This window comes from Lithobates pipiens, unplaced genomic scaffold (genome assembly GCF_037356315.1).
Source record: "Lithobates pipiens isolate NorthernLeopardFrog02 unplaced genomic scaffold, aLitPip1_a1.2 Scaffold_8, whole genome shotgun sequence".
Lineage (NCBI taxonomy): Eukaryota > Metazoa > Chordata > Amphibia > Anura > Ranidae > Lithobates > Lithobates pipiens.
The window spans coordinates 62,476,833-62,502,965 of NW_027507903.1; the positions used below are offsets into that span (position 1 = coordinate 62,476,833).

General features: G+C 44.2%; 1 protein-coding gene across 2 annotated transcripts in view; it reads right to left on the reverse strand.

Annotated features, from left to right (window-relative positions):
• Window positions 1–26,133, reverse strand: part of BNC1 (basonuclin zinc finger protein 1) — a 363,494-nt gene that overhangs the window by 57,064 nt on the left and 280,297 nt on the right. Inside the window, exons 1-2 of one of the 2 annotated variants that reach the window (XM_077472396.1) lie at window positions 7,471–7,576; window positions 5,540–5,577 (exon numbers count right to left, since the gene is read on the reverse strand). The exons of the other annotated variant lie outside the window; for it this stretch is intronic. The gene's annotated coding sequence lies outside the window, so the exon portion shown is untranslated. Of the gene's footprint in view, window positions 1–5,539; window positions 5,578–7,470; window positions 7,577–26,133 lie in introns of those variants that run through there. 2 annotated transcript variants of the gene reach the window in all.

A 26,133-nucleotide genomic window follows, 5' to 3' on the forward strand; every position in this document is an offset into this window, starting at 1 on the left:
ATTTACATATGACTGCTGCTATTATTTACATATGAATGATGGCTATTTGCATGTAAACACAGGGTCTGCAGGTGAGTCATCTGTACACAACAATAGGGCAGAGCTGGGCAGCATTAGTAGCAGCACTTCACACTGACATATCATGACACAGCACAGGACTAAAACTTCAAGGCTGCTGCGTTGGGCCTCACAGCAATGACAGGGCCCAGGGCAGCTGCCCCTTTTGCCCTGCCTTAAATACGGCCCTGCATGACAGTAATGAATCTGAATACTAGGGTTCAGATTCAATATAGGTTTGGAAACCAAATCTGAGTCCCACGGAAGTCAAACACTGTGTGAACAATTAAGGTGTACACATTCACCAAAAATTGTAAAAAACAAACAAAAAAAAAACAACTTATTAAAAATATAAAACACTAAAGAATGTCCAAACCTGCAAATCCATCACCAATCATTGTCCAGCAACGCAGATTCACAGTTACGATGAACAATGCCTGCCAACCCACTAAAAACAAAAAATACACAGACTAACGCACACACTAATGACAGCTTTCCGAGGTATCATCTGGAATATAAACAATGAATGGGCGACCTTAAATCAACACACATTAATACTTGACATCACATGCACCTATGAAACGCACACGATTGCCAAAGTGTGAATGGACCCTAAAATGTACATAAACCCACATTGTATTGTGTATTTATGTATTTATCAGTATGGGCATCATTATTCACAGCTGAAAGCAGTGTTTTAGCTTGTTGTGAGTGCACTTGAAGTCGGCTGTTGGACTGCCTATCAGGTCTACTGCCATCTGAAGGAGCTCACACGGCGAGCTGACAACACTGTTCCTAATTGCAACAGGACTGTTGCTGGAAGGATCTCCAGGTAATAAACTTTTCAACTGATTCACAAAAACGATTTGTTTAAGAAGATGTATACAGTGATAGAATCTTGTAAGCTTGCAGGAGCAGGGCCCTCCTAACCCCTTTGTAGTGAACTGTATTGTTGCTGTATTGTCTCCCTTTATATTGCAAAACGCTACGCAAACTGTTGGTGCTATAATAAATCCTGCTTTATAATTAAGGCCTCATGCACACTGGACATTTTTAACTGATGTTGGGGGCAGCTGGCATTTTTCTTTTCTGCCCTTTTCTGCACACGGAAGCTCATACACGGCCATTTTTGGGAGTTTGGGCATTTTGTTTTCTTTTAACAGCCCATAAACTCTTCTCTAGGTTATCCTACAGTGCCTTGCAAAAGTATTCACCTCCCCGCCCCGGCTTTTTACCTGTTTTGTTACATTACAGCCTTTAGTTCAATGTTTTTTTTTTAATCTGAATTATATGTGATGGATCAGAACACAATAGTCTACGTTGGTGAAGTAAAATTAGAAAAATATATACATAAACTATCAGAAATGAAAAAAAACTGATAATTGGCATGTGTGTATATATTCACCCCCTTTGTTATGAAGCCCATAAAAAGCTCTGGTGCAACCAATTAAGTTCAGAAGTCACATAATTAGTGAAATGATGTCCTCTTGTGTGCAATCTAAGTGTCACATAATTCTGCCATTATATATACACACCTTTTTGAAAGGCCCCAGAGGCTGCAACACCTAAGCAAGAGGCCCACTAACCAAACACTGCCATAAAGACCAAGGAACTCTCCAAACAAGTAAGGCACAATGTTGTTGAGAAGTACAAATCAGGGTTAGGTTATAAAAAAATATCTAAATCTTTGATGATTCCTAGGAGCACCATCAAATCTATAATAAACAAATGGAAAGAAGGTGGCACAACAGCAAATCAAGAGACGGGCGCACACAAAAATTCAAGGACCTGGCAAGAAGGGCATTAATCAGAGAGGCAGCACAGAGACCTAAGTTAATCCTGGAGGAGCTGCAGAGTTCCACAGCAGAGACTGGAGTATCTGTACATAGGATGACAGTAAGCCGTACGCTCCATAGAGTTGGGCTTTATGGCAGAGTGGCCAGAAGAAAGCCATTACTTTCAGCGAAAAACAAAAAATGGCACATTTTGAGTTTGCGAAAAGGCATGTGGGAGACTCCAAAAATGTATGGAGGAAGGTGCTCCAGTCTGATGAGACTAAAATTTAACTTTTTGGCCATCAAAGAAAACGCTGTGTCTGGCGCAAACCCAACAGATCGCATCAACCAAAGAACACCATCCCCACAGTGAAACATGGTGGTGGCAGTATCATGCTGTGGGGATGTTTTTCAGTAGTCAGCACTGGGAAACTGGTCAGAGTTGAGGGAAAGATGATTGGTGCTAAATACAGGGAAATTCTTGAGCAAAACCTGTACAATGTTCTTGAGAAAAACTTGTGTGTCATTTGAGGCTAGGACGGAGGTTGAACTTCCAGTAGGACAATGACCCCAAACATACTGCTAAAGCAACACTTGAGTGGTTTAAGGGGAAAGATGTAAATGTGTTGGAATGGCCTAGTCAAAGCCCAGACCTCCATCCAATAGAGAATCTGTGGTCAGACTTAAAGATTGTTGTTCACAAGCGCAAACCATCCAACTTGAAGGAGCTGGAGCAGTTGTGCAAGGAGGAATGGGCAAAAATCCCAGTGGTAAGATGTGGCAAGCTCATAGAGACTTATCCAAAGCAACTTGGAGCTGTGATAGCTACAAAAGGTGGCTCTACAAAGTATTGACTTTAGGGGGGTGAATAGTTATGTAGATTTACTTTTTCTGTTATTTTGTCCTATTTGTTGTTTGCTTTACAATAAAAAAAATCTTCAACGTTGTGGGCATGCTCTGTAAATTAAATGATGCAAATCCTCAAACAATCCGTGTTAATTACAGATTGTTAGGCAACAAAACCCGAAAAATGCCAAAGGGGGGTGAATACTTTTGCACGGCACCGTATGTGTCCATGTGTGCACACATGGATGTTTTCTATTTATCAGCAGTGGAGTTTATGGGCTGTTGTCTGAACGTCCTAAAATCACGTTCGGGAGCTGGTTTTCTGACCACAAAAACGCTTAAAGATGTTACACATGCATAAATGCTGATGAACATCGATAAACGCTCAACAAAGTGGTTTCGATCCAATGAAAATACCTGCTAAAAACCGATAATAAACGCAAAAAAAATAAAAACGCTATTGCAAAAACTTTGAAAACTCACTGCAAAGATACTGGCGTTTTTATAACGTTATTTTAATGTCAAGTGTGCGTGAGGCCTAAATGCCCCTGTATGTTAGCCTAATGCCCTGTATACATGATCAGATTTTCCGACAACAACACCGTGGATTTTTTTTCTGAAGGATGTTGGATCAAACTTGTCTTGCATACGCACGGTCACACAAATGTTGTTGGAAATTCCAAACGTCAAGAACGCTTTTACGTACAACACGTACGATGAGCCGAGGAAAAGGAAGTTCAATAGCCAGTTCAATAGCCTACTGCATGATTCAAAGCATGCATGAACTTTTATGCGACGGACTTGTGTACACACAATCGGACTTGTTATCGGAAAATTTGAGAACCTGCTCTCAAACATTTGTGTGCGGAAATTCCGGCAGCAAATGTTCAATGGAGCATACACAAGGTTGGACTTTCCGTCAACAATACTTTAGAGGCATTTAGAGGCAGAAAAAAAAACTCCACCATCAGCCTATCCAGGAACAGCAGTGTTTTGACAGAAAAAAATGCATGGCACGTGCAAACGCATCTCAATGGACATTAATGCTGGGCGCATTTAGCTTTTGAGCATTAATTCAATTAAATAGTCCGAATAAATTATTATTCTGGCCAACTAAATTAACTTCCAAGTGCTTGAGCCAAGTGCTATGTTGGCCAAAGGTGCATATGTATGCTTTGGAAAGACCCCATTTCCTTTGACTTCAAAATAGTTAACATACAGTAAATTCCATTTTGATGATTTGGAACGAGGGAGGAAGAGGCAATTTTTCTGATGGAGATCCATTTTGGTTATAGACTTATACTGGAGTGGAAGAAGAGGTGGACTTTTTTGTATATTTATATATATTTTTCTATTTTTTTTTTTTTTACATAGAAGTGGATTACTTCATATTCAGCGATAAATACTGATTTTTTTATATCAATTTAATGAGTTATAGGAATTTATTATATATGCATATGGTTTCCACTTCTGGATTATGGCCCAACAGTGCTCGCTGGAACATTCAGAAGTTTAGAAATCCTTCTATAACCAATGAGATCAGTATGTTTTGGAACAAAAAAGGTTGCAAAGAGAGCTCTTTGCTTTTACCCATCATGAGATGTTTCTTGTGTGACACACCTTGGTAATGAGACACCTTTTTAAAGGCTATCAGTTAAGACTGAACCAGCTGATATTAATTTGCACTGACAAAAGGCAGAAATGCTCTCTAATTACTGATATATTTGAGCTGGTGTCTTGGCTTTCCATGACTTTTTGCGTCTCCCTTTCTTCATGTGTTCAATACCTTTTTCTTGTGTCATATTTTTTTGCAAATAACTTCCTTTCTGAACTTATTTGTTTTGGTGTCTTTGTATGTATAGATTGCTTGGGCTGTTGCTGACATGTGGTGAAAAATTCATGTCAATACCACCTTTAGAAATATATTTACCTAGAAAAATGGCGACATGTTCAATACTTATTTTACACACTATATTGCAGATTACCAATCCTTAGACATGGTGGCTGCATTCATTTTCTGTTTTTAGTTTGTTTTTTTACTTTATTTTCACGTTATTGTCTTATGGTAGCACCTCTGGTCTGGAAGTTGAAAAATAACAGCAGGATCAACATGTAAGAAAAGGTATGGAGGACTGCTATGTTAATACTAGTAACAGACTGCATCATATGTCATTTTGATTTGCCTTTAGTACCACTTTAGGGCTCTACCAATGTAAACTTACAGAAACCAAACTATAAGGCCAATTTCACACCGAGGCGCTTCACAGGCGTTTGAGTGCTAAAAATAGTGTCTGCAAAGCAACTGTAAAACGTCTCTCTCCTGTCACTGGTGTGAAAGCCCGAGCCCCTGCCCATTGAAATGAATGGGCACCACTTCCGAATCACCGCTAGCTGGGGTTAAAAGCACCCCGCTAGCGGCCGAAATGTGCCGCTAAAACAAAGGTAAAGTGCCGCTAAAACTAGCGACGCTTTACCGGCGAAGCCCTCACCGCCCCAGTATGAAAGTAGCCTAAACTACAGTATGTCCCAGATGGTATCCTACTCCAGAAACCAAACACAAAATCTTTCCTGAAAGTATACCAGGAGAAAAGAACCTTCCTTCATGTTTGGTGGTCTTATGTACTAATCCACACTTTTTGGACACGTCTGCCACTTTATCAGAGAGATTTCCAGCTACACACTTCCTTTTTCATCCAGAGAAATTCCTATTACATGATACCGACATGTCTCTCATAATATATAAGCACTCGCATCTTCGTCACCTTTTAAATGCAGCTAAAAGTGACCCCATAATGGAATGTAGCCATGTAGTGGAGATAGAAGAATTGATTCACCTTAGCAGAAATAACATGACACCTTACCTCTACATGGTCAGGCTGGTCATTGAGTAGCTACACTTCTGTGTGAAAAAAGAAAAAAAAAACATGAATATAGTATATACAATTGTTACACAGGTCATATTGTCATTAAATGTTATAAAATGACCTTTCCTTCAATCTGCAGTTCTCTAATTATCTGTAAAATACAATGCAATATGGCTACCTGGAGGCTTTCTGTACACAGATGGTGTTCAGAACTACCTACCCCCAGATATGTAATTTTCTGGCAGGCCCAGGAACCCCTGAACAATCTTAAGACCCTACACCTCACTTCTCCTGTCTCCCTTTTCCCCCCACCCTCTTTACCTTTCCTTCCTTCCTGATCCTTCCTACCAGTCTCCACTGCCCCCCTCCTTACCTGCCTCAAACATGCTCTAATGCTCTATAGGATCCCCTCACCCCCCAATTACATTATCTCCTCCCCAACACTGGTATACTAGCCATTACCACACTCTTGGATTATAGCTATCTCATGCCCATCTATACCTCATATCCCATAATACCCCCACTTTAACATTTGTAATCCTGCCTACTACCATCTTCCTGAGAGTTAATCCTTGGTAATTAAATGACAATTAGTATTCTGAGGTTTGCCATTTAGTTGGCTACATGTAGGCAATATAACTTGAATGCATGACATCTATGTGTGTCTATGCAGTTGGGAAATGTTCAAATACCACATATTATTCCCATTAAAAATGAAGGCACTGGCTTCAATTTCCTAATCTGTACCCTAAAACTTGTAAATATAAACTTGTTTAACCACTTGCCGACCGCCTACCACGCTTGTATTGTGGCAGGTTGGAGGCGCGATCCAGAACAGCAATTTGTAAACAAGGTAGATCACCATTCTGACAGGAGAGAAGATAGAGCTCATATATTCCTGCTAAGCAGGAGCACTGATCTCTGTTTTCATCCAGAGGAACCACCCCACAGTTAGCAAGCACCAGCTAGGCACACAGTTAACCTTTTGATCACCCCTGATGTTAACCCCTTCCCTGCCAGTGTCATTAGCACAGTAACAGTGCATATTTTTAGCAATGATCACTGTAATAATGTCACTGGTTTCCAAAAAAAGTGTCAAAAACTTCAGTTAGTGTCAGAATGTCCGCCGCAATATCGCTAAAAACCGATAATCACCGCCATTATTAGTAAAAAAAAAATGCCATAAAAATATGCCATCATTTGTAAACGTGATAATGTTTGCGCAAACCAATCAATTTACGCTTACTGGGATTTTTATTTTTATTAAAGCTATGTAGCAGAACACATATTAGCCTAAATTGATGAAGAAATTTGCTTTTTTAGATTTTTTATTATTGAATGTGTCTTATAGCAGAAAGTACAAAATATATATATTTTTTTCAAAAAAATTGTTGCATTTTTTTCTTTATAGCGCAAAAAATAAAAACCGCAAAGGTGATCAAATGCCACCAAAAGAAAGCTCTATTTGTGGGGAAAAAAGGACATCAATTGTATCTGGATACAGCTTAGCGCGACCGCACAATTGTCAGTTAAAATAACAGTGCCGTATCGCAAAAAATAGCCTGGTCATTAAGGGGGTAAAACCTTAATGAGAATGGCCCGGGCTGAAGTGGTTAAAACCCACATTAGTGACCAAATCTGGTTAATGCAGTGCAGAATGGCAATGACCTAAAATGTGCAGTAACGCACATCCATTGGCAATGTGTTCTCAGATGCCATTTAAATGAATAGTACTGCATCAAACGTTGCAGTAAAGCGCATGACAACAGGTTTGTTACCGCAACATAGTGTAAATGGGTCCCAAGGGATATCATGTCAGCAAAATAAATCATTCTGCTGATTAGATGCTGTGTAAAAGTTTAGTAAACTATACTACACGCAAATTTTACTTTATCGCCATTCATTTTCATGTACCCCAAAATACAAACCAATGCAGTAAAAGTCAAGCAGACTGCACTTTCCACAACACAGTGCATGTACGCACACAGAGACCTGAACTGATCTCATTGATTTGTATGACCACTCTGTCTGCTGCAGTCTCTCTGCTGTTGCTCACTGTATTGTATCACTGGGAATTGCTTGAAAGTGAACGCAGGCTCTATAAAATGAAAGGTATGACCATATTAGTATAAATAAATAAATATTTAATCACATCGTTGTGTATTATTTGCGGTTTTAAAAAGTTTCTATAATGAACAAACATATTTAGATTTACAGTTCCGATTACATTTTATCAGCTATTGCAAGATCAAGATTTTAAATTCTTAGTAAATGAGAGAATGTCTCCAAATGCAACATGTTCATTGAACTGCGTTAATCTAAATAGATCAATACAGGCTAAACGCAAAACCATTGTTTCTTATGTGCCCTGTTTATACCTTAATGCCATGCTTAGGTGTGTTGCGGTGCACTGCAGCACTTCAAATTCAACTAGATGTAATATTGTAACATTTCAATAAAGCTAAATGTGAATTCCATCTTTAGCATAAAAAAATTTAAACGCACCCATACTGCAAAAAGCAAAACTAGGTATTGATCATTCTTTTTGCATTGGAGACTGCAAAGCATTACAATTGAGATCAGTAAATCAGGTGTAGGTGCGGTGCAGTGTGTGCGATGGCAGTAACTCACACAGACAGGTGCAACAGAAAACTTGTATTGAAGTAAAGTAATAACAGTTCACAAGAACCCAGAGGGACGCCTGCCAAACCAGGTACACTTACAAATTCAAATAACGTGAAGAGGACAGATATCAACTGGATTGACAGTATCTGTTAAGAGAGCCTAATATGGCCTGGTTGTCCAGTGCCCAACCGGCAAGATGTCCAAAAGAGTTGCCCCTAAGCTTTCCCTCCTTGTCAGGAACCTATTCCTACCGCTACTATTGTCCCTAACAGGTGGGGTACCTGTCCCTACCCTATCAACTCGCAGAAAGGGCGACAAACCTTGGAGCCAGGGCCTTAACTAGGCTCTGCCTGACCCAAGATGGCCGCTGGAGTCACATGGGACATCAGCATTAAATCGGGTGCTTCTCCAGTGGCCCGGGAAACCATAGAGCAGGGGTAGGGGAGCTTGGCTCTCCAGCTGTTTTCAAACTACAAATCCCATCATGCCTCTGCCTCTAGGAGTCATGCCTGTGATTGTTAGGGTCTTGCAATGTCTCATGGGACTTGACCTTTCAAAACAGCTGGAGAGCCGAGGTTCCCTACCCCTGCCATGGAGGAACTGTGTTCCCTTTGCTGCAACAGCACCACAGCTGGAGAGGACGTCAAAGCGCCACCTGCAGTGAAGAAAATAGACTGCACCTGCCTACACACATGTGCAATGCTCTGACTCCTGCAGACTCTTCCATCAGCTGCAGGTCTGTACAGAGATACGGATCTTCAACTATGAACCTGAGGAAAGCATTGATGAACTACAAGTGAGGTGACTTGTGCTCCATTGAGAATGACAGCCCCTCTGCCGTGGTGGCAGATGAGACTTGTAGCATTTTAATTCACAACTCTCTGTGAATGAATGACATGGCTGTGCCGGTAGATCCACGCACAGCTGTGCCAAACTCAAGTTTAACAGGAGCTGGCGGGGAGAAGAACCCCTAGATTCTGTAAATGGACAGGCAGTTTGAGGATGGAGGGCTGTGGACTCTGATCATGTTTCATGTTACACCCGAAGTATGACCCTTCAATACCGCACTCACATTACATTGTGTTGAACACATTTCTAAAACTGGCAATAGATAGAGCGATTTTACAGCCACGGCTACAGGAAAGAAAATCACTCAATTCCCTCCTCAACATAGCCAGTCAGTGGGGAGCATCACACAGTGATTATTGCTTGTGGCTGTAGCCTCTAGTAATAACCGCATGAAAAATCCGACATGCTGGTTGTACCTAAATTGTTCGATCAATCAACTTGGGTACAATCGGCCGCCCATACATGGTTCAAACTTCGGCCGGTCCCTGCTGAACTGGCCGAAATTTGAACCATCTATGGCCGGTTTAAGAGTCTCAATTTTGCACCCATGAAGAAATTAGACTTAACAGAAATAGGTGTGACTGGCCAAAAATTTTAATTGATACGGTTTGGCTAAATTGTAAAAGGAATTTAAAATGTGCTAATCTTCCAACTGATTTTCCTGAGTATAAGTATGTTGACATGCATGGGCATGATCCAATTTAACTGACTTTAACTGCAAATGCAGATCAATCCTCTTACTCTGCAGCAACCAGGACTTGAAAATCAATGCTTTGCTGGGGGACAGGCATCACTAAAAAACAAATCATGTCTGTACATTTTACCTGCACTGCAAAATGCATCAACATGGACTGTTGGATGAGTACAATCCCTCAGTGTTCCTTTTAACAAGTACCCTCAAAGGTTTAGGTAGGGCCTCTTTAAAAACACCCCTGAGCAGTATCATAGCAAATATAATTAGGGTTATTCAGCAAACCAACTTAAGTGGTAATCTCAGTTTTCTTTAAAAATACGGTCTACGATTTTGCTCCCGTTACCTTTGGCAGTGCAGCAACCCTCAAGGGCTGATTCATAATAAAAGAAGGGCAGTCTCCAGAGAAATTCTAAACCTCTAATTGCTCTTGTAATTTTATGTTGCCAGAGTGGTCACTTTTAATCCCAAAAGAAACAGACTACATAATGTATGACTTGAGCCTCATCACATGTAGCCCAAAAAAGGTTCTACTTGCAAATGCAAAGCACCTGGGAGAACAATCCAGATTTCACAGTGCACTGTCCAACATTCCCAATAAATGGGCCCTGGAAGCCCAACCTCCCCCCCGACTGAAGATTGTTGCTTAGAAAGCTGAAATCCGAAGGAGAATCAATTTTCTCTGCCGTAGTTCATACAAAGAACATTTACAGTCTCCATCCAAAATGTATGCTGCAGACAGGAAGTGAAATGGAACCAGTAGCCACATCTGGACCAAGCTTTATTTTTACAAACAGCACAAACATTTGACAGCACGCATTGAACTGCTGCGCCTGAGCTCCCATTTCAATAGCAATTAACACTCACAGGCAAGCCTCATTCTTCTGAGGTCTCCGTGTTTGGAGGACCTTAAGCTGATCATACAAGCAGCTTGAATGAAAAAAATCCTTTATCCATGATATCCATCCGGATGGACAAATCACCTCTGCTATTGTATATTGACAGCAGCCACACTGGGCTGACCAAATATTTATTTGCTTATTACAGGTACTTCTATAGCGCTATCAAGTTTCACAGCTCTTTACATATATACTGTACATTCACATCAGTCCCTGTCCTCAAGAGCTTACAATCTAAGGTCTCTAACTCATATTCATACATACAGTACACATACCAGGGCCAATTTAGACAAGAGCCAATGAACCTACCAGCATGTCTTTGGAGTATGGGACGCTCAGGCACAAGGAGAACATGCAAACTCCAGGCAGATGGTGCTGTGGTTGGGATTTGAACCGATGACCCAAATACATGAAGAACAGCTGCATCTGATTGGATGTAAGGGCTGTTAGACCAAAAAAATTTCACCCAGCTTTTTCAATTGTTCAGTCAAAAGATGTCGGGTGGGAGGGTTTCAACAACTTCGCTGCCAACTGTCCCTCATTTGGAGGGACTATCCCTTTTTTGCGGACAAATCCCTCTCTCTTGTACAGCCTCAGTTGTCCATCTTGTTTGTCTGATGTGTACATATCTGTACAAAATGTATTATTTTACTGCCAAAAAAGTGTTATGCTGCACTAAAAATGTATTCAACCCCTATATTACTACTACATTTTTTATTTTAAAAAGCCAAAATAGGGGAAAATAGATGTCCAAAAAAGTACATGTGTGATTTAGACAATCATGTTCTACATATTTGATCATTGCAGTCTGTGTAACCAGGGCCATGGGAGGAATGTGTTCTTTGCCTACCTAATGTGTCTCAAAAGGTGTCTGTAGCTGGAGTGAAGCATGGGGCGGCCACAATAATTCACACAGTAAGGTGCAATAATAAATTTGTAGTGAAGCAACGGTTTACAATAATCCCTGTGAGAAGACTGGCCAACCAGATGCACTCATGGTTACAGCAGCATGAACAGAACGGGTTTCAGCCAGTATGATAGCATCTGTAGCGAGGGGCATAATGCAGTCTAGTCGTCTCGTGCCAATGTCCAGAAGAGATGTGACCCTACGCGTTCCCTCCTTGTAAGGAAATTTTCCCTACTGCTAGTACCGTCCCTCACAGAAGGGGTACCATTCCCTGCACTACCCACAGACATAAAGTGCACCAGGCCCTGGGAGGCGGGCCCTTAAATAGGCTCTGCCCGAACCAAGATGGTCATCAGTCACATGAGGCAGCAGCATCCAACTCAAATGCTTCCCCAGTGACCCAGGAAACCATAGAACTATGTTTCTTCTGACTTTCCTTCCAACTGCAGTGCCACTGAGGAAAGCGCCACCTGCAGTGGGGAAAGTAGACTGCACCTGCCTACATGTCCCTCTGAGCCCTAAAGATGTCCCTAAATCTAATGAAAATCACACATCATTAACAACCAAATAACTGTCAGCAAATTTGTTTGACACACTGATTTTAAAGCTCAACATTAGCCAAGTTTTCAATGGAATGGGGCATTTTAGAAAATTAATCAAGATTTTAAATACTGTCTGTTTCACTGTTGAGGAGATTTCAGCTACTTCCTGTTTCATCTGACACCCATCCCCTGGAAAGGAAGTGAGGGCAAGTCTTCTCAGTAGGTACACTTACAACAATAAAACCTGACGAAGGGCTACAGTTAGTAGCCCAGATATGACTGATATTGAGACATTTTGTAATGTTTCATTACACATTTGGGCATACTTAGCAACAGTCCCGGATTTGCAGGGACATTCCGGCATTCAGTCAGCTGTCTAGCAACAAATGTGTCCCAGGATAGGGCCTGCTGGGACAGCTGCAGTGTCCCTGTCCTAGCACTTAGTCCTGTCATCTATAAAAAAGATGCTTTGCATTGTCTCATTACAGCAACGGGCACTTACTGCAGCCAGCCAATCACAGCCCCCTTACAATGGCCACCATAGGGATCAGAAGAGGTAATCACCTTAACATTAAGGACCGGTTCCTATAAAATAGAGCCAGTGGAGTTGGCCTGACATAATAGGACAGGACACCAAGAGCATTTCCATTCTTTCAGTCTGGTGAAATTCTGTACACTGCACTGGCTAGGACACCACTCTAAGTGAAGCCACCTCTGTAGCGCCTCATGGGTACACGCTTGAGCAACCACTTGTATGAAAGCCGTGCATTCTTGAACTGCCTTATGACTGATATGTATAAGGGCCTTATTGTACAAAGTTAAACTTTGGAGAAGGAATAACGCATTGTGGTAACTGATGATTTCTTGTTATATAGAAAAATGCTTAAAAAGAGAAGTTGTCTCACCTCTTCCCTTAAAGAAGAATTCCAGATATGGGTAATTTATGTTCTTGAAAGTTGGATATCACCCAAGTAGACAATGTAGTCTGGGTCCTGAGCTGAAAAATAAAACTAATGTGGACACTCATTTGAACTAAAACTGGCAATTCATCTATCCATGCTAAACAGTGTGGCTGGACAAATCTGCTGTTCTGGTTACCGCGGCTGTCAGAATACCCAAACAGATCTGCATCTGATCGCATATAGGTGCTGTTTGACTGAGAATTTTCTACCCAGGTCCTTCCACAAAAGTAGAAAAAAAAATGGACTTTTCTAGAGCTGGCTGGTACTGACAGGACCATCCACAGAATGAATTTCAGCTGCTTCAGTAGCAATTGACCGGAATTCCAGCTGTGTATGACCACCTTAAAGAGGAGGTCGAGACCCCCCCCCACGAAAAAATTAAAAGTCAGCAGCTACAAATAATGTAGCTGCTGACTTTTAATATTAGGACACCTACCTGTCCTGGAATTCAGCGATGTCGGCACCCCAGTCAATGTTTCTATTGGCTCTCAGGTGCTGCCGCCACCACTGCCTGTAAGGGAAACCGTCAGTGAAGTCTTGCGGCTTCACAGCCAGTTCCCCGCTGCACATGCTGCTGTGAATGGTCCGGCGGTGGGGGAAGGAGGAGTGAGACTGAACTTGCAGGGGACCTCGCCGCATTCAGGTCTCCCGGAAGTGGGGACAGGTACCTGTCAAAACAAGGTACCCATTCACCCCTCCCCCCGAAACCGGTGCTTCCCCCTTTTGGGTGGCGCTCCGCTTTAAAGTGTTACTAAAACCAGGACCCTGCATTCACTATATCTGGTCTCCACAGTACACAGAACATGGAAATGCAATTATTTTAGTAAATATAAACTAAATACCTTTTCTCATCAGACGTTAGAGAAGTCTTGTGACTTCTATGAGTGTCCAGACAAGCACTGGTTAAAGATTGTAGGAGGCGTTTTCTGACTATCCTATGAGACTGCAAGACCCCTGACCCTCTGTCTGGACAGAGCTGATAGGAGAGTGCATGTGATCAGCACAGAGACAAAGAAAAAAAAAAACTCTCTAGCAATACACACCAAACTGAGCATGTGCAGCTTGACTTCATAGACTCTGTGTTATCAGGAAATTATCAGGGGACAGTGGAAGGAGGGGAGAATCAGAGGATACAGGATCAAGCAGCCTTTTTACACAATGTGGAGGAATAACCCCTTAGGATCCACAGTGAGTATAACAAGCAAGCTTTACTGCATATACAGACTGATTTTACTGTTGTGGGTTTAGTAACACTTTAAAGACTGGTAGGTTGCAATATATTCGGTTTTTGCTTTTGGATGTATGTTTTTCTCCATTTCAGGGTATAAAAAAAGTCTATGCCACAGGTTCTTAAAGAGGATCTCCAGTCTGTAAAAAATAAAATAAAAAAAATAAAAGTCAGAAGCTACAACTACTGTAGTATAAGGACCACTTACAGTTGTGCTCATAGGTTTATAAACCCTGGCAGAATTTATGATTTCTTGGCCATTTTTCAGAGAATATGAATGATAACACAAAAACTTTTCTTTCACTCATGGTTAGTGTTTGGCTGAAGCCATTTATTATCAATTAACTGTGTTTACTCCTTAAATCATAATTGCAACAGAAACTACCCAAATGATCCTGATCAAAAGTTTACAAAACTTGGTGATTTTGGCCTGATAACATGCACACAAGTTGACACAAAGGGGTTTGAATGGCTATTAAAAGGTAACCATCCTCATCTGTGAGGTTTGCTTGTACTTCTTGTGTGTATAAAAAGGTCATTGAGTTTCTGGACTCCTGACAGACCCTTGCATCTTTCATCCAGTGCTGCACTGACGTTTCTGGATTCTGAGTCATGGGGAAAGCAAAAGAATTGTCAAAGGATCTGTGGGAAAAGGTAGTTGAACAAACAGGAAAGGGATATAAATAGATATCCAAGGGATGAGAATGCCAATCAGCAGTGTTCAAACTCTAATCAAGAAGCTGAAAATGAGGGGTTCTGTTGAAACCAAACCACGGTCAGGTAGACCAACTAAAATTTAAGCCCCAACTGCCAGGATAATAAATGGCTTCAGCCAAACACTAACCATGAGTGAAAAAAGTTTTTGCGTTATTCATATTCTCTGAAAAATGGCCAAGAAATCATAAATTCTGCCAGGGTATGTAAACTTATGAGCACAACTGTGCATGTCCAGGGATCCTGCAATGTCGGCACCCTGAGCCAATTCATCCGTTGGCTTCGGGTGAAGGTGCCAGCATTGTAAGTAGCAGCAGCTGGTTTCCTACTGTGCATGCGTGAGTCACACTGAGCTTTCTGAATGCACACGCCATATTCCCATCGCACACATTCCTGGAATGAGCTCTTTAGGGTACTGGGTGCTGTAGCGACTCCCAGCTAGATAGTGGAACCTGTGTGATAAGTAGATATTTGCCAGCACACCAAAGATCATCAATTTCATCCAAACTGTTTTTATTCAAGAGAGATCACACTATACTATTTTATGATCTCTCTTGAATAAAAACAGTTTGGACAAAATTGATGCTCCTTAGTGTGCTGGCGAATATCTACTTTTTGCGCTGAATAGTCCCTGCTGTCTTCTGGGACCTGTCTGTGTCCCAGAATGCAGCGGGGGGGGGGGGGGGGGAAGAAAGAGGGGGCGGTAATGTCATAGACCACTGATCTTACCTAGAAGTAGGAGCGGGTACCTGTCAAAACCAGGTACCCCCCACCCCCCAAATAGTTACAAATGTGGCAGTGGAGGGGGGAGGCTGGGAACAAGCAGAGCTTGCCCTTTTGGGTGGAGCCCCTCTTTAAGCTGGGTATACACTGGTAGAAGATTTAATTTGCTTTTAACATTTGATTTTGGAATGAATGAATCTTACCAAATGAAACCACATACACTGTTAGAAATTTGGGAACATTTTCCATCCTGCTCCTTCGAATTGTCTCGTCAATGCAGTTGAAAATAAATGCCAATTTGACCCCCACAATGAATGACGTTACTAAGCTCTTACAATAAAATAATGAATACCAAAAAATAAAAGGCTAGGTAACACCTGTAACATTAAATTGATCCCAGAATAAAACAATCTTATAATGCTCTTACAACAAATTTCAAACAATTCCACTAATCTAATCTATAAATCAAAAATTCCACTAATCTGTACCCAGCTTTACACCATGCACCCTTCCCAAGTGTCAAAATCGAAGTAGCCGTGAACTGCGACAAGGAGTCACAATGTGATAAACACTGTCTGTTCAAAAAAAGAGTAAACACAGACCAAAAGAAAACAAAAAAAGCTTTAGTTTGAGTGAGCTGATAATAGCCCAGGAGAGCGGCAGAAACACCACTTAATACTCTTCAGAATAAGGTCATGACAGGGTTGCATGTCTTATACGCTGCTAGGACTGCTGTAACATCACAGAATGTCATCCTAGCATTGTGAGCCAGTCAAGGGATTTACAGGGCACTTTAGAGTGGCTGAAGGCTATGAAAATTAAAGGGTGTAAGTGAGAGTCAGATTACAACCTTAGGATATGTATACTTGTACTCTGAAGGTGTGCAGAAAGCTTTCAAGAAATTGCTTCATTTTATAATGGCCAACAATTGGAAACTCACAGCTAACCAGGCATACAGCTTTACCTCCATTCCAGGTACGGGTGATCATGTACCAAGTCTCTGCTAAGCCTCTGAAAATATAATCAACAGGGACTGAAAGAATACCATCTAGAACCTGTTTACTATTGGCAATCAGCATTTTCTTTTGCGGATTTTATACATAAAGCCTAACCCAGATAACAAGTAATTGTTCTACAAGTTTGATAATGACCAGCTAAGCTATTGCTAGACTTGTCGGGCTTCACAAGTTTGTAGCACAATTGCAGCAAGTCTGCATTGCATCACTCCAGATCAACTTTCTTTGCAAACATTCTGCAAATCTGCTGTAAGTTCTGGTTCAGTTATGTTGTACAATAGTCATCCCACCACAGGGGTCACTGTGGCTGAATTTTCATGCTGTAAACTTGCAGAGTTCTTGTTGTAGACTCACCACTGCAACTTAGCTCTTGCTAAAGACTTGCCACGCAAATTTGCTACAAATTGCAAAAGTGTCAACTAGAACCTGTGCTTCAAGTGCTCTGCAAGTGTACAACTTTCCAGTGAAAATGTGCAGCAAGTCAACAGACTTACAATTCAACACTGCCACAAATGTGTGGCAAGTTATCATTGCTATCTGGGAAATTGGTCAGCAGGTTGTCCCTAAAGTGGTTTCTGCAATAAATATAAAGAAATGTGGGGGCTCTTGACATCACTGAGACAAAGTCGCACATTTTATGTCTCCTTATAGGGCTGAATTCATTAAGCCTAAGGGCCCCTTTAAACCTAGCACTGCATTAAGTGCCAAGCATTCCTGTAACGCAGTAATGTTCATCCTTTGTGGGGGAGAAGATCTCGTCACAATCTGAAAAAACACATAGCTGCGTCATCCATTCACAGTGTTCTGTGAATGGGAAAACTACAAGGTCCGACAACCTTTGCAGATGTCGGCTTGTAGTCCTCAATGAATTACCACAGTGCTGGTAATCACTCTAGGTAGTTAATTGAGTCATCCTGTCAGAGTGTACCTGCCTGCCTGTATCGGAGTTATGGCCAGACAGATACACAGACACTATGCAGAACCATGACATTACACCCACCATCTGCTGATCATGGGTGCAATGCTTTACAGGTCCCTAACAAAAAAAGAAAATGCATATTTCATTACCTGCAAAACAATGTGCATTTATTTTTTTATTTTTTGTAAGACTAAACTTTTCCTTAAAAGCTCACAAGAGAGATTTACTAAAACTGGTGCAGCTGTGCATGGTAGCCAATCAGCTTCTAACTTCAGCTTGTTCATATAAAGAATAAATTCACAATTTGTAACATATTACACACATATTCAGGGTGTAACATGTAACATGTTACAAATCCACCAGCCCTCTTGCCTCCCCAGCTTCCCGATGTCACAGGTGGCGGGGATCTTCTCCCGATGCTCTCTGCCAGTATCTGCACAGAGTTCTGTGAATTGAAAACTACAAAATCGGTCAGCCCTTGCTGCTGTCTGCTTGTAGTTCTCAATGAACTACCACAATGCGGTTGAGTGCTGTGGTAATTCATTGAAGTTTCCTGTTAATGTGTAACTGCTTAGCCGTACAATGTATAGCCAAACAGCTTACACACAGAGCCTGCATAGTACTTATGATCATGGGTGCAATGCTTTCAAGGGCTTCCAATTAAAAAATAATAAATGCACATTTTTTTCCCTGCAAAAAGATGTAGATTCATTTATTTTTTTATAGTGAACTTATCCTTTAAGCTTTGACAATAAAACCTGGAAGATGATTGGTTTCTATGCAGAGCTGCACCAGATTTTGCAGTCCCCAGTATTAGTAAAATTTCCCCCACTGTATTAAAGCGTTAGTAAACTGTAAAAAAAAACAACAACAAAAAAAGCAAACAAACTGGTCCTCCTGCAGGTTCATACCGTAATGTGTAATGCCGTGTACACACGAGCGTAATGTCTGACAGAAAAAGTCAGACGGAATCTTTTCACAGTATATTCCGATCGTGTGTATGCCTCATCTGACTTTTTTTTTGCTTTAACGAAAATTCTTACGGACCTAGAAATAGAACATGCTTTAAATCTTTCCAACTAAACCAATTCCTATTGGGAAAACCGCTCATCTGTAGGCTGTTCCGATGGACCAACGCATGCCTTGAAGTAATTACTTGGCTACTGGCTTTTGAACTTCTAGCCCCATCGTACATGCTGTACGTCACCACGTTCTTTTTTTTGTAAATTTATTTTTATTAACAGTTTTTCAACACAAACAACACATATAACATATGACCCAGAACCCCCCCCCCCCCCCTCCCACCCATACCCCTGTGCAGCCCCCCAGTCAAATACAAATCACAGAACATATACATCAGCCGTATCCCTCAGAGAAGAACTGGCTCCCCAAAAAGTAATGATGCACCCTGACTCTGAATGCACAACAGAAAGACCCATAGGTCTCATAGCATCAACCTGCCCCGTGCACCTATTGGCTATCCAGGAGTCCTCTCCCCACTCAGCAAACTAATTCAAAGTATCTTTGGCGTCCAGCCAGCCCTGCCACACTTTCTCAAATTTTTTGGAGCATCCCCTACTAAGGTACGTGGCCCTGTATAGTGGAAGTGCTTTGTTAATCAGGCTTTTCCAATAGGACACAGTAGGTGGTTCAGGCTTTTTCCAATATAGCAGGATGGCTTTACGCGCATAGAACAAAGACAGAGATATCATAGTCCTTTGTGCCCTTCTAGGAGCCAACTCCTCCACCAGCCCCAGCAAACAAACCGCGACCGTAAGAGGAATCGGCACCAAGAGGACTGTTTGTATGGTGTCCGTCACTCCCCTCCAAAAGTCCCTAATCTGTGGGCACTGCCAGAATATATGATCAAAACCAGCTCTGTCCTCCGTACACCTCCAGCACTCCGCCGCACCCGTACCATATATTCCAGCTAGCCTTGCAGGTGTGTAGTGTACCCTGTATAGAATTTTATATTGAATAAGTCTATCTCTGGCCGACACCAGAGTCTGGAAAGGATAGGCCCACATGTCGTCCCAGTCCCCCCCCCCCAAAGTCCGGCACCAAAGCGCTCCATGTGTCCCTACATTTTTGTACCACACTGGGTCTAACAACGAACAGCTCTTTGTAGACCGCGGACAAGGGCTTTAAAAGGTCCCCCGTCCGCAGCACCCTCTCCAGGGGAGACACACCCAGCTCCAAAGCATCAGAACCGAACTGGGTGAGGAAGGCGTGTCTCAACTGGAGGTAGCGAAAAAAATACCAGTTCGGTAGATTGTATTTCGTTTTCAGTTGATCAAAAGTGTATAACCTAGTTCCCCCCACTATGTGCATGAGTTGTTTGATGCCAACCCTGGCCCATATCACCGGGTCAGGGATCGCACCAAAATGCGGCAGCCTGGGATTGAACCAGAGAGGGGCGTCCGGCAACCAGCACCCCCCTCCGTGCTTCATCAAGACCTGCGCCCTGTCCCAAGCTCGCATCGTTACTCGCATGGAGACTGTCAGGGAAGGAGAGGCCCCTGGACCCCTATACACCAGGTATGATAAGCTCTCATATGAGCCCATAAGGGCTGCCTCTAGTACCGTGGCGGAATCCCCATCATCCCTTGTTAACCATCTGTCACCACGTTCTTAACTAGTGATGGACGAACTTCCGACGGGACGTTTCGCGAACGCGAAATGCGAACGGACCCAAACGTTCGCGAAACAGAACGTTCGCCGCGGGCCCCATTGACTTCAATGGGAGGCGAACTTTGCAAACCTTCATGTCGAATTTGCGGCCACGTGGTAATTATTAGGGGGTAAAACGTAGTCCCACCATCTGGACAATGACATAATACATGTATGAGGTGAATTTGGGATCGATAACTACAAGCATTTTTATTTTATTTGGGAAATTGTTCTAACAATTCAGGACTATGGAGCTAATGAAGGCAATGGAGGAGAGGGAAGGTCAGGGACCAGGGTAGGCAAAGAAGAGGGTGCAGGAGATGATCACCAGCAGCGTGACATACCGGAATGACACATGCACCGTGATAGAGGCATCTGACAGCAGCACCGTAATACAGAGCACTGACAGCAGCACCGTGACATACAGCGCTGACAGCAGCACCGTGACATACAGCGCTGACAGCAGCACCGTGACATACAGCGCTGACAGCAGCACCGTGACATACAGCGCTGACAGCAGCACCGTGACATACAGCGCTGACAGCAGCACCGTGACATACAGCGCTGACAGCAGCACCGTGACATACAGCGCTGACAGCAGCACCGTGACATACAGCGCTGACAGCAGCACCGTGACATACAGCGCTGACAGCAGCACCGTGACATACAGCGCTGACAGCAGCACCGTGACATACAGCACTGACAGCAGCACCGTAAGCAGCCCCAGGAGGAAGTCAGCACAGCACAGGGATGGTGTGATCCCCTCATAATAAGAACCCCCAGGAGGAAGTCAGCACAGCACAGGGATAGTGTGATCCCTTCATAATAAGAACCCCCAGGAGGAAGTCAGCACAGCACAGGGATATCATAAGCAGCCCCAGTAGAAATATGACACCGCTCAACCTCTTCAAAGAGGAGGGTAGGGGCATATAGTACGGTGTGCTTTTTTGGGTCAAGGAAGTGAGCCAAATGAATTAAGAAGGTCTGTGTGCTTGATTAAAAAAATAGTTTATAGACATATACATGGTCTACTGGTCACATGTGTTGAATTCCTCCGAGATCCATGCCTCATTCATTTTTAGAAATGTGAGGTAGTTAACACTGTGGTGAGCTAGGCGAGTACGCTTATCGGTCACAATCCCCCCTGCTGCGCTGAACGTCCTTTCGGACAGGACACTGGATGAGGGGCAAGCCAACAGTTCGATTGCAAATTGGGCAAGCTCTGGCCAGAGGTCAAGCCTGCCCACCCAGTAGTCTAGGGGTTCATCACTCCTCAGAGCGTCCACATCGGCCGTTAACCCAATGTAGTCGGACACCTGACGGTCTAGGCGTTCCCTGATGCTGGATCCGGATGACACCTGTCGATGGGTCGGCTGAAAGAATGACCTCATATCCGAAGTCACCAACACATCTTCAAACCGGCCTCTTCTTGCAGGCGCTGTTGGATTGGTACCCGCAAATCCTTCTCTGGGAGTGGGAATTGCTCCTCTGCCAGCGCACGCAAAAGCAGAATGCAGCATTTCTCGAAGCAAGGCCTGGAAGTGCTGCATTCTGACAGCCCTCTGCGACGGCGGTAACATTTCCGCCATTTTGTGTTTGTACCGGGGGTCTAAGTACGTTGCCACCCAGTACTGGTCCTTGACCCTCATGCTTTTTATACGGGGGTCCCTATTAAAACACTGGAGCATGAAGGCCCCCATTTGCACTAAAGTGGAAGCGGTGTGGTGGCCTGGCTCCTGCTCATCATCCAGGATAATGTCGTCCTCTTCATTCTCCTCTCCCCATCCACGCACAACAGGGATCCCAGAAAGGTTTAAAGCATGCTCTTCTTGCTCCTGCTCATCCGCCCCGGCACCATCCTCCTCTGACTCCTCATCAGACTCCTGTTGTTGACTTGTCTCAGATAGAGTAGCCCCCCCTGGGAATTCATCCAGCATTGCGACTTCCTCATCTTCCCGCTCCTGCTCCTCCACAGCCTGATCAATGACACGACGCAATGCACGCTCCAGAAAGAAGGCATAAGGTACCATGTCACTGATGGCGCCATGGCTGCGACTGACCAGTTTGGTGATCTCCTCAAATGGCCGCAGAAGTCTGCATGTGTCGCGCATGAGCAGCCACTGGCGCGGTGAAAAAAAACCCAGCTCCCCAGAACCGTTTCTTTCGCAGAGTTCATACAGGTAGACGTTAACTGCACGTTTCTGCTGGAGCAGCCTATCAAGCATATAGAAGGTTGAGTTCCATCGCGTCGGGCAATCGCAAATAAGACGTCTGACCGGCAGATGGTGTCGCCGCTGAATGTCAGCAAGGCGAGCCATGGCCGTGTAAGATCTTCTGAAATGGGCCGAGATTTTCCTTGCCTGCCGCAAGATGTCCTGGACCCCAGGGTATTTGACAAGGAATCGCTGCACGACCAAGTTTAAGACGTGTGCCATGCACGGCACGTGCGTGATTTTGCCCTGTTTCAATGCGCTAAGCAGATTGGCACCGTTGTCACACACCACTTTACCAACTGTCAAATTGAGCGGTGTTAGCCACTCATCTGCCTGTGAACGCAAAGCTGAAAGGAGTGCCGGGCCAGTGTGGCTCTTTGCTTCCAGGCACAACAGACGCAGCACGGCATGGCAACGTCTCACCTGGCATGTGGAATAGGTTCTGGGGAGCTTGGGCGGTGCAGTGGAAGAGACGCTAGCAGCGGAAAAGGAGGAGGCAGCTGAGGAGGAGAGGGAGGAGGATGGAGTAGGAGGAGGAGAAGAAGAGTCAGGCCTGCATGCAATCCGTGGCGGTAAAACCAAATCTACACGGGTGCCACGGGTTACATGCTTGACGGCCGTCAGAAGGTTCACCCAGTGGGCAGTAAAACTGATATACCTTCCCTGCCCGTGTTTGCTAGACCACGTGTCTGTGGTCAGATGTATCTTGGCACCGACACTGTGTGCCAGAGATACATTCACTTGCCGCTGAACATGGCCATATAGCTCTGGGATGCCCTTCTCTGAGAAATACTTCCTTCCTGGGACCTTCCATTGTGGTGTTCCAATGGCCACAAATTTGCGAAAGGCCTCCGAGTCCACCAGTTTATATGGCAGTAGTTGGCGGGCTATGAGTTCTGACAAGCCAGCCGCCAACCGTTGGGCAAGAGGGTTATCCGGCATCATCATTTTTTTACGCTCAAACATTAGGCCCACGGAAGCCTGCCTTTTTGCAGAAAAATGTGAGCTTGGCGTGATGGAAGGTGGAGTGGAGGACAATTGTGAGGAGAGAGGAGAAGGAGAAGTAGAAGACGAGGCTGGACGGTGAGAGCCTGCAGTGTGGCTTTGTGTGTTCCGTTGCTCCCACTGGGCTCGGTGATGGCTGCTCATGTGCCTTCTTAAGGCGGTCGTCCCTAGGTGAGTATTGGGCTTACCGCGACTAACGCGTTGACTGCAAAGATTGCAGATGGCAACGCTATTGTCAGCAGCGGACACGTTAAAAAAAGCCCACACTGCGGAGCCATGTGCCGGTGTCCTGGGAGCGCCAGATGTGACCGTACATGGTCGATGACTCGCTCCTGATACATTTGCAGTCTGCTTTGTCCCTGCTGTGCAATGTAAGTCATTGCTGCTTCTCCTCCCTATCTGCTGGTCCATATCTCCCTCTGAACTCCCCTCCTCTTCCTCTCTTGTGGGCACCCACGTGACATCACTAGACACGTCATCATCAACGTCACCTTCCCCACCGCTATAAGTAGAGATCTCGGAGTAGGCAGCAACACCGGGGACCAACCTCCTCCTTGGGCTGATCTGGGTACTGGCGTCAGACTGCTGAGTAGCGCTTGTTGCTACCTCCTCTTCCTGATCCAATACCAAGAGTGGCTGCGCATCAGAAATGTCCTCTTGATATGGATCGGAAAATAATTCCAGTGACTCAAGCGGAAGGTATGTGGTGGTGGTGGTGGTGGTCGTGTTGTTGGTGGTAGTGTCTTTGGGGGTGCACATAGCAGAGAGTGAAGAAGAGGGTGCAGATCGAGAGGATGAGGAGGGTGCAGAAGAGTAAGGCTGAGCGAGCCACTCAACCAAGTCTGGTGCATCCTTTAAAGTAATTGAACGCACCTTCTGCAACTTCCCACTTTGGCTCAAGCCTGTTGCTCCTGCCCTACCCCTACCACCCCTGCGGAAGGGCCTGCCTCTTCCTCTGCATGTCATTTTTTAAATGACCCTGTGACAAAACTCTTAGTCCCTATACCGCTGAAGGACTGCTGCAGTATAGGTGAGCGGTCAGCAGTGGTGCACGTCAACCCTATCTATTGTGGACCTATAGCGGTCCTTACAGAACAGCAGACTGTACCGCACTCAAGCCTATGTACCGTAGCACCCTATACCAAGTTACCAGTCCTTATAAGAACTTTTGTGGAACAAGCAGGTTGTGTGTTAGTGATTAGCAGACTGTACGTCAGTCCCTATACCGCTGAAGGACTGCTGCAGTATAGGGCAGCGGTCAGCAGTGGTGCACGTCAACCCTATCTATTGTGGACCGATAGCGGTCCTTACAGAACAGCAGACTGTACCGCACTCAAGCCTATGTACCGTAGCACCCTATACCAAGTTACCAGTCCTTATAAGAACTTTTGTGGAACAAGCAGGTTGTGTGTTAGTGATTAGCAGACTGTACGTCAGTCCCTATACCGCTGAAGGACTGCTGCAGTATAGGTGAGCGGTCAGCAGTGGTGCACGTCAACCCTATCTATTGTGGACCGATAGCGGTCCTTACAGAACAGCAGACTGTACCGCACTCAAGCCTATGTACCGTAGCACCCTATACCAAGTTACCAGTCCTTATAAGAACTTTTGTGGACCAAGCAGGTTGTGTATTAGTGTTTAGCAGACTGTACGTCAGTCCCTATACCGCTGAAGGACTGCTGCAGTATAGGGCAGCGGTCAGCAGTGGTGCACGTCAACCCTATCTATTGTGGACCGATAGCGGTCCTTACAGAACAGCAGACTGTACCGCACTCAAGCCTATGTACCGTAGCACCCTATACCAAGTTACCAGTCCTTATAAGAACTTTTGTGGAACAAGCAGGTTGTGTGTTAGTGATTAGCAGACTGTACGTCAGTCCCTATACCGCTGAAGGACTGCTGCAGTATAGGTGAGCGGTCAGCAGTGGTGCACGTCAACCCTATCTATTGTGGACCTATAGCGGTCCTTACAGAACAGCAGACTGTACCGCACTCAAGCCTATGTACCGTAGCACCCTATACCAAGTTACCAGTCCTTATAAGAACTTTTGTGGACCAAGCAGGTTGTGTATTAGTGTTTAGCAGACTGTACGTCAGTCCCTATACCGCTGAAGGACTGCTGCAGTATAGGGCAGCGGTCAGCAGTGGTGCACGTCAACCCTATCTATTGTGGACCGATAGCGGTCCTTACAGAACAGCAGACTGTACCGCACTCAAGCCTATGTACCGTAGCACCCTATACCAAGTTACCAGTCCTTATAAGAACTTTTGTGGAACAAGCAGGTTGTGTGTTAGTGATTAGCAGACTGTACGTCAGTCCCTATACCGCTGAAGGACTGCTGCAGTATAGGGCAGCGGTCAGCAGTGGTGCACGTCAACCCTATCTATTGTGGACCGATAGCGGTCCTTACAGAACAGCAGACTGTACCGCACTCAAGCCTATGTACCGTAGCACCCTATACCAAGTTACCAGTCCTTATAAGAACTTTTGTGGAACAAGCAGGTTGTGTGTTAGTGATTAGCAGACTGTACGTCAGTCCCTATACCGCTGAAGGACTGCTGCAGTATAGGTGAGCGGTCAGCAGTGGTGCACGTCAACCCTATCTATTGTGGACCGATAGCGGTCCT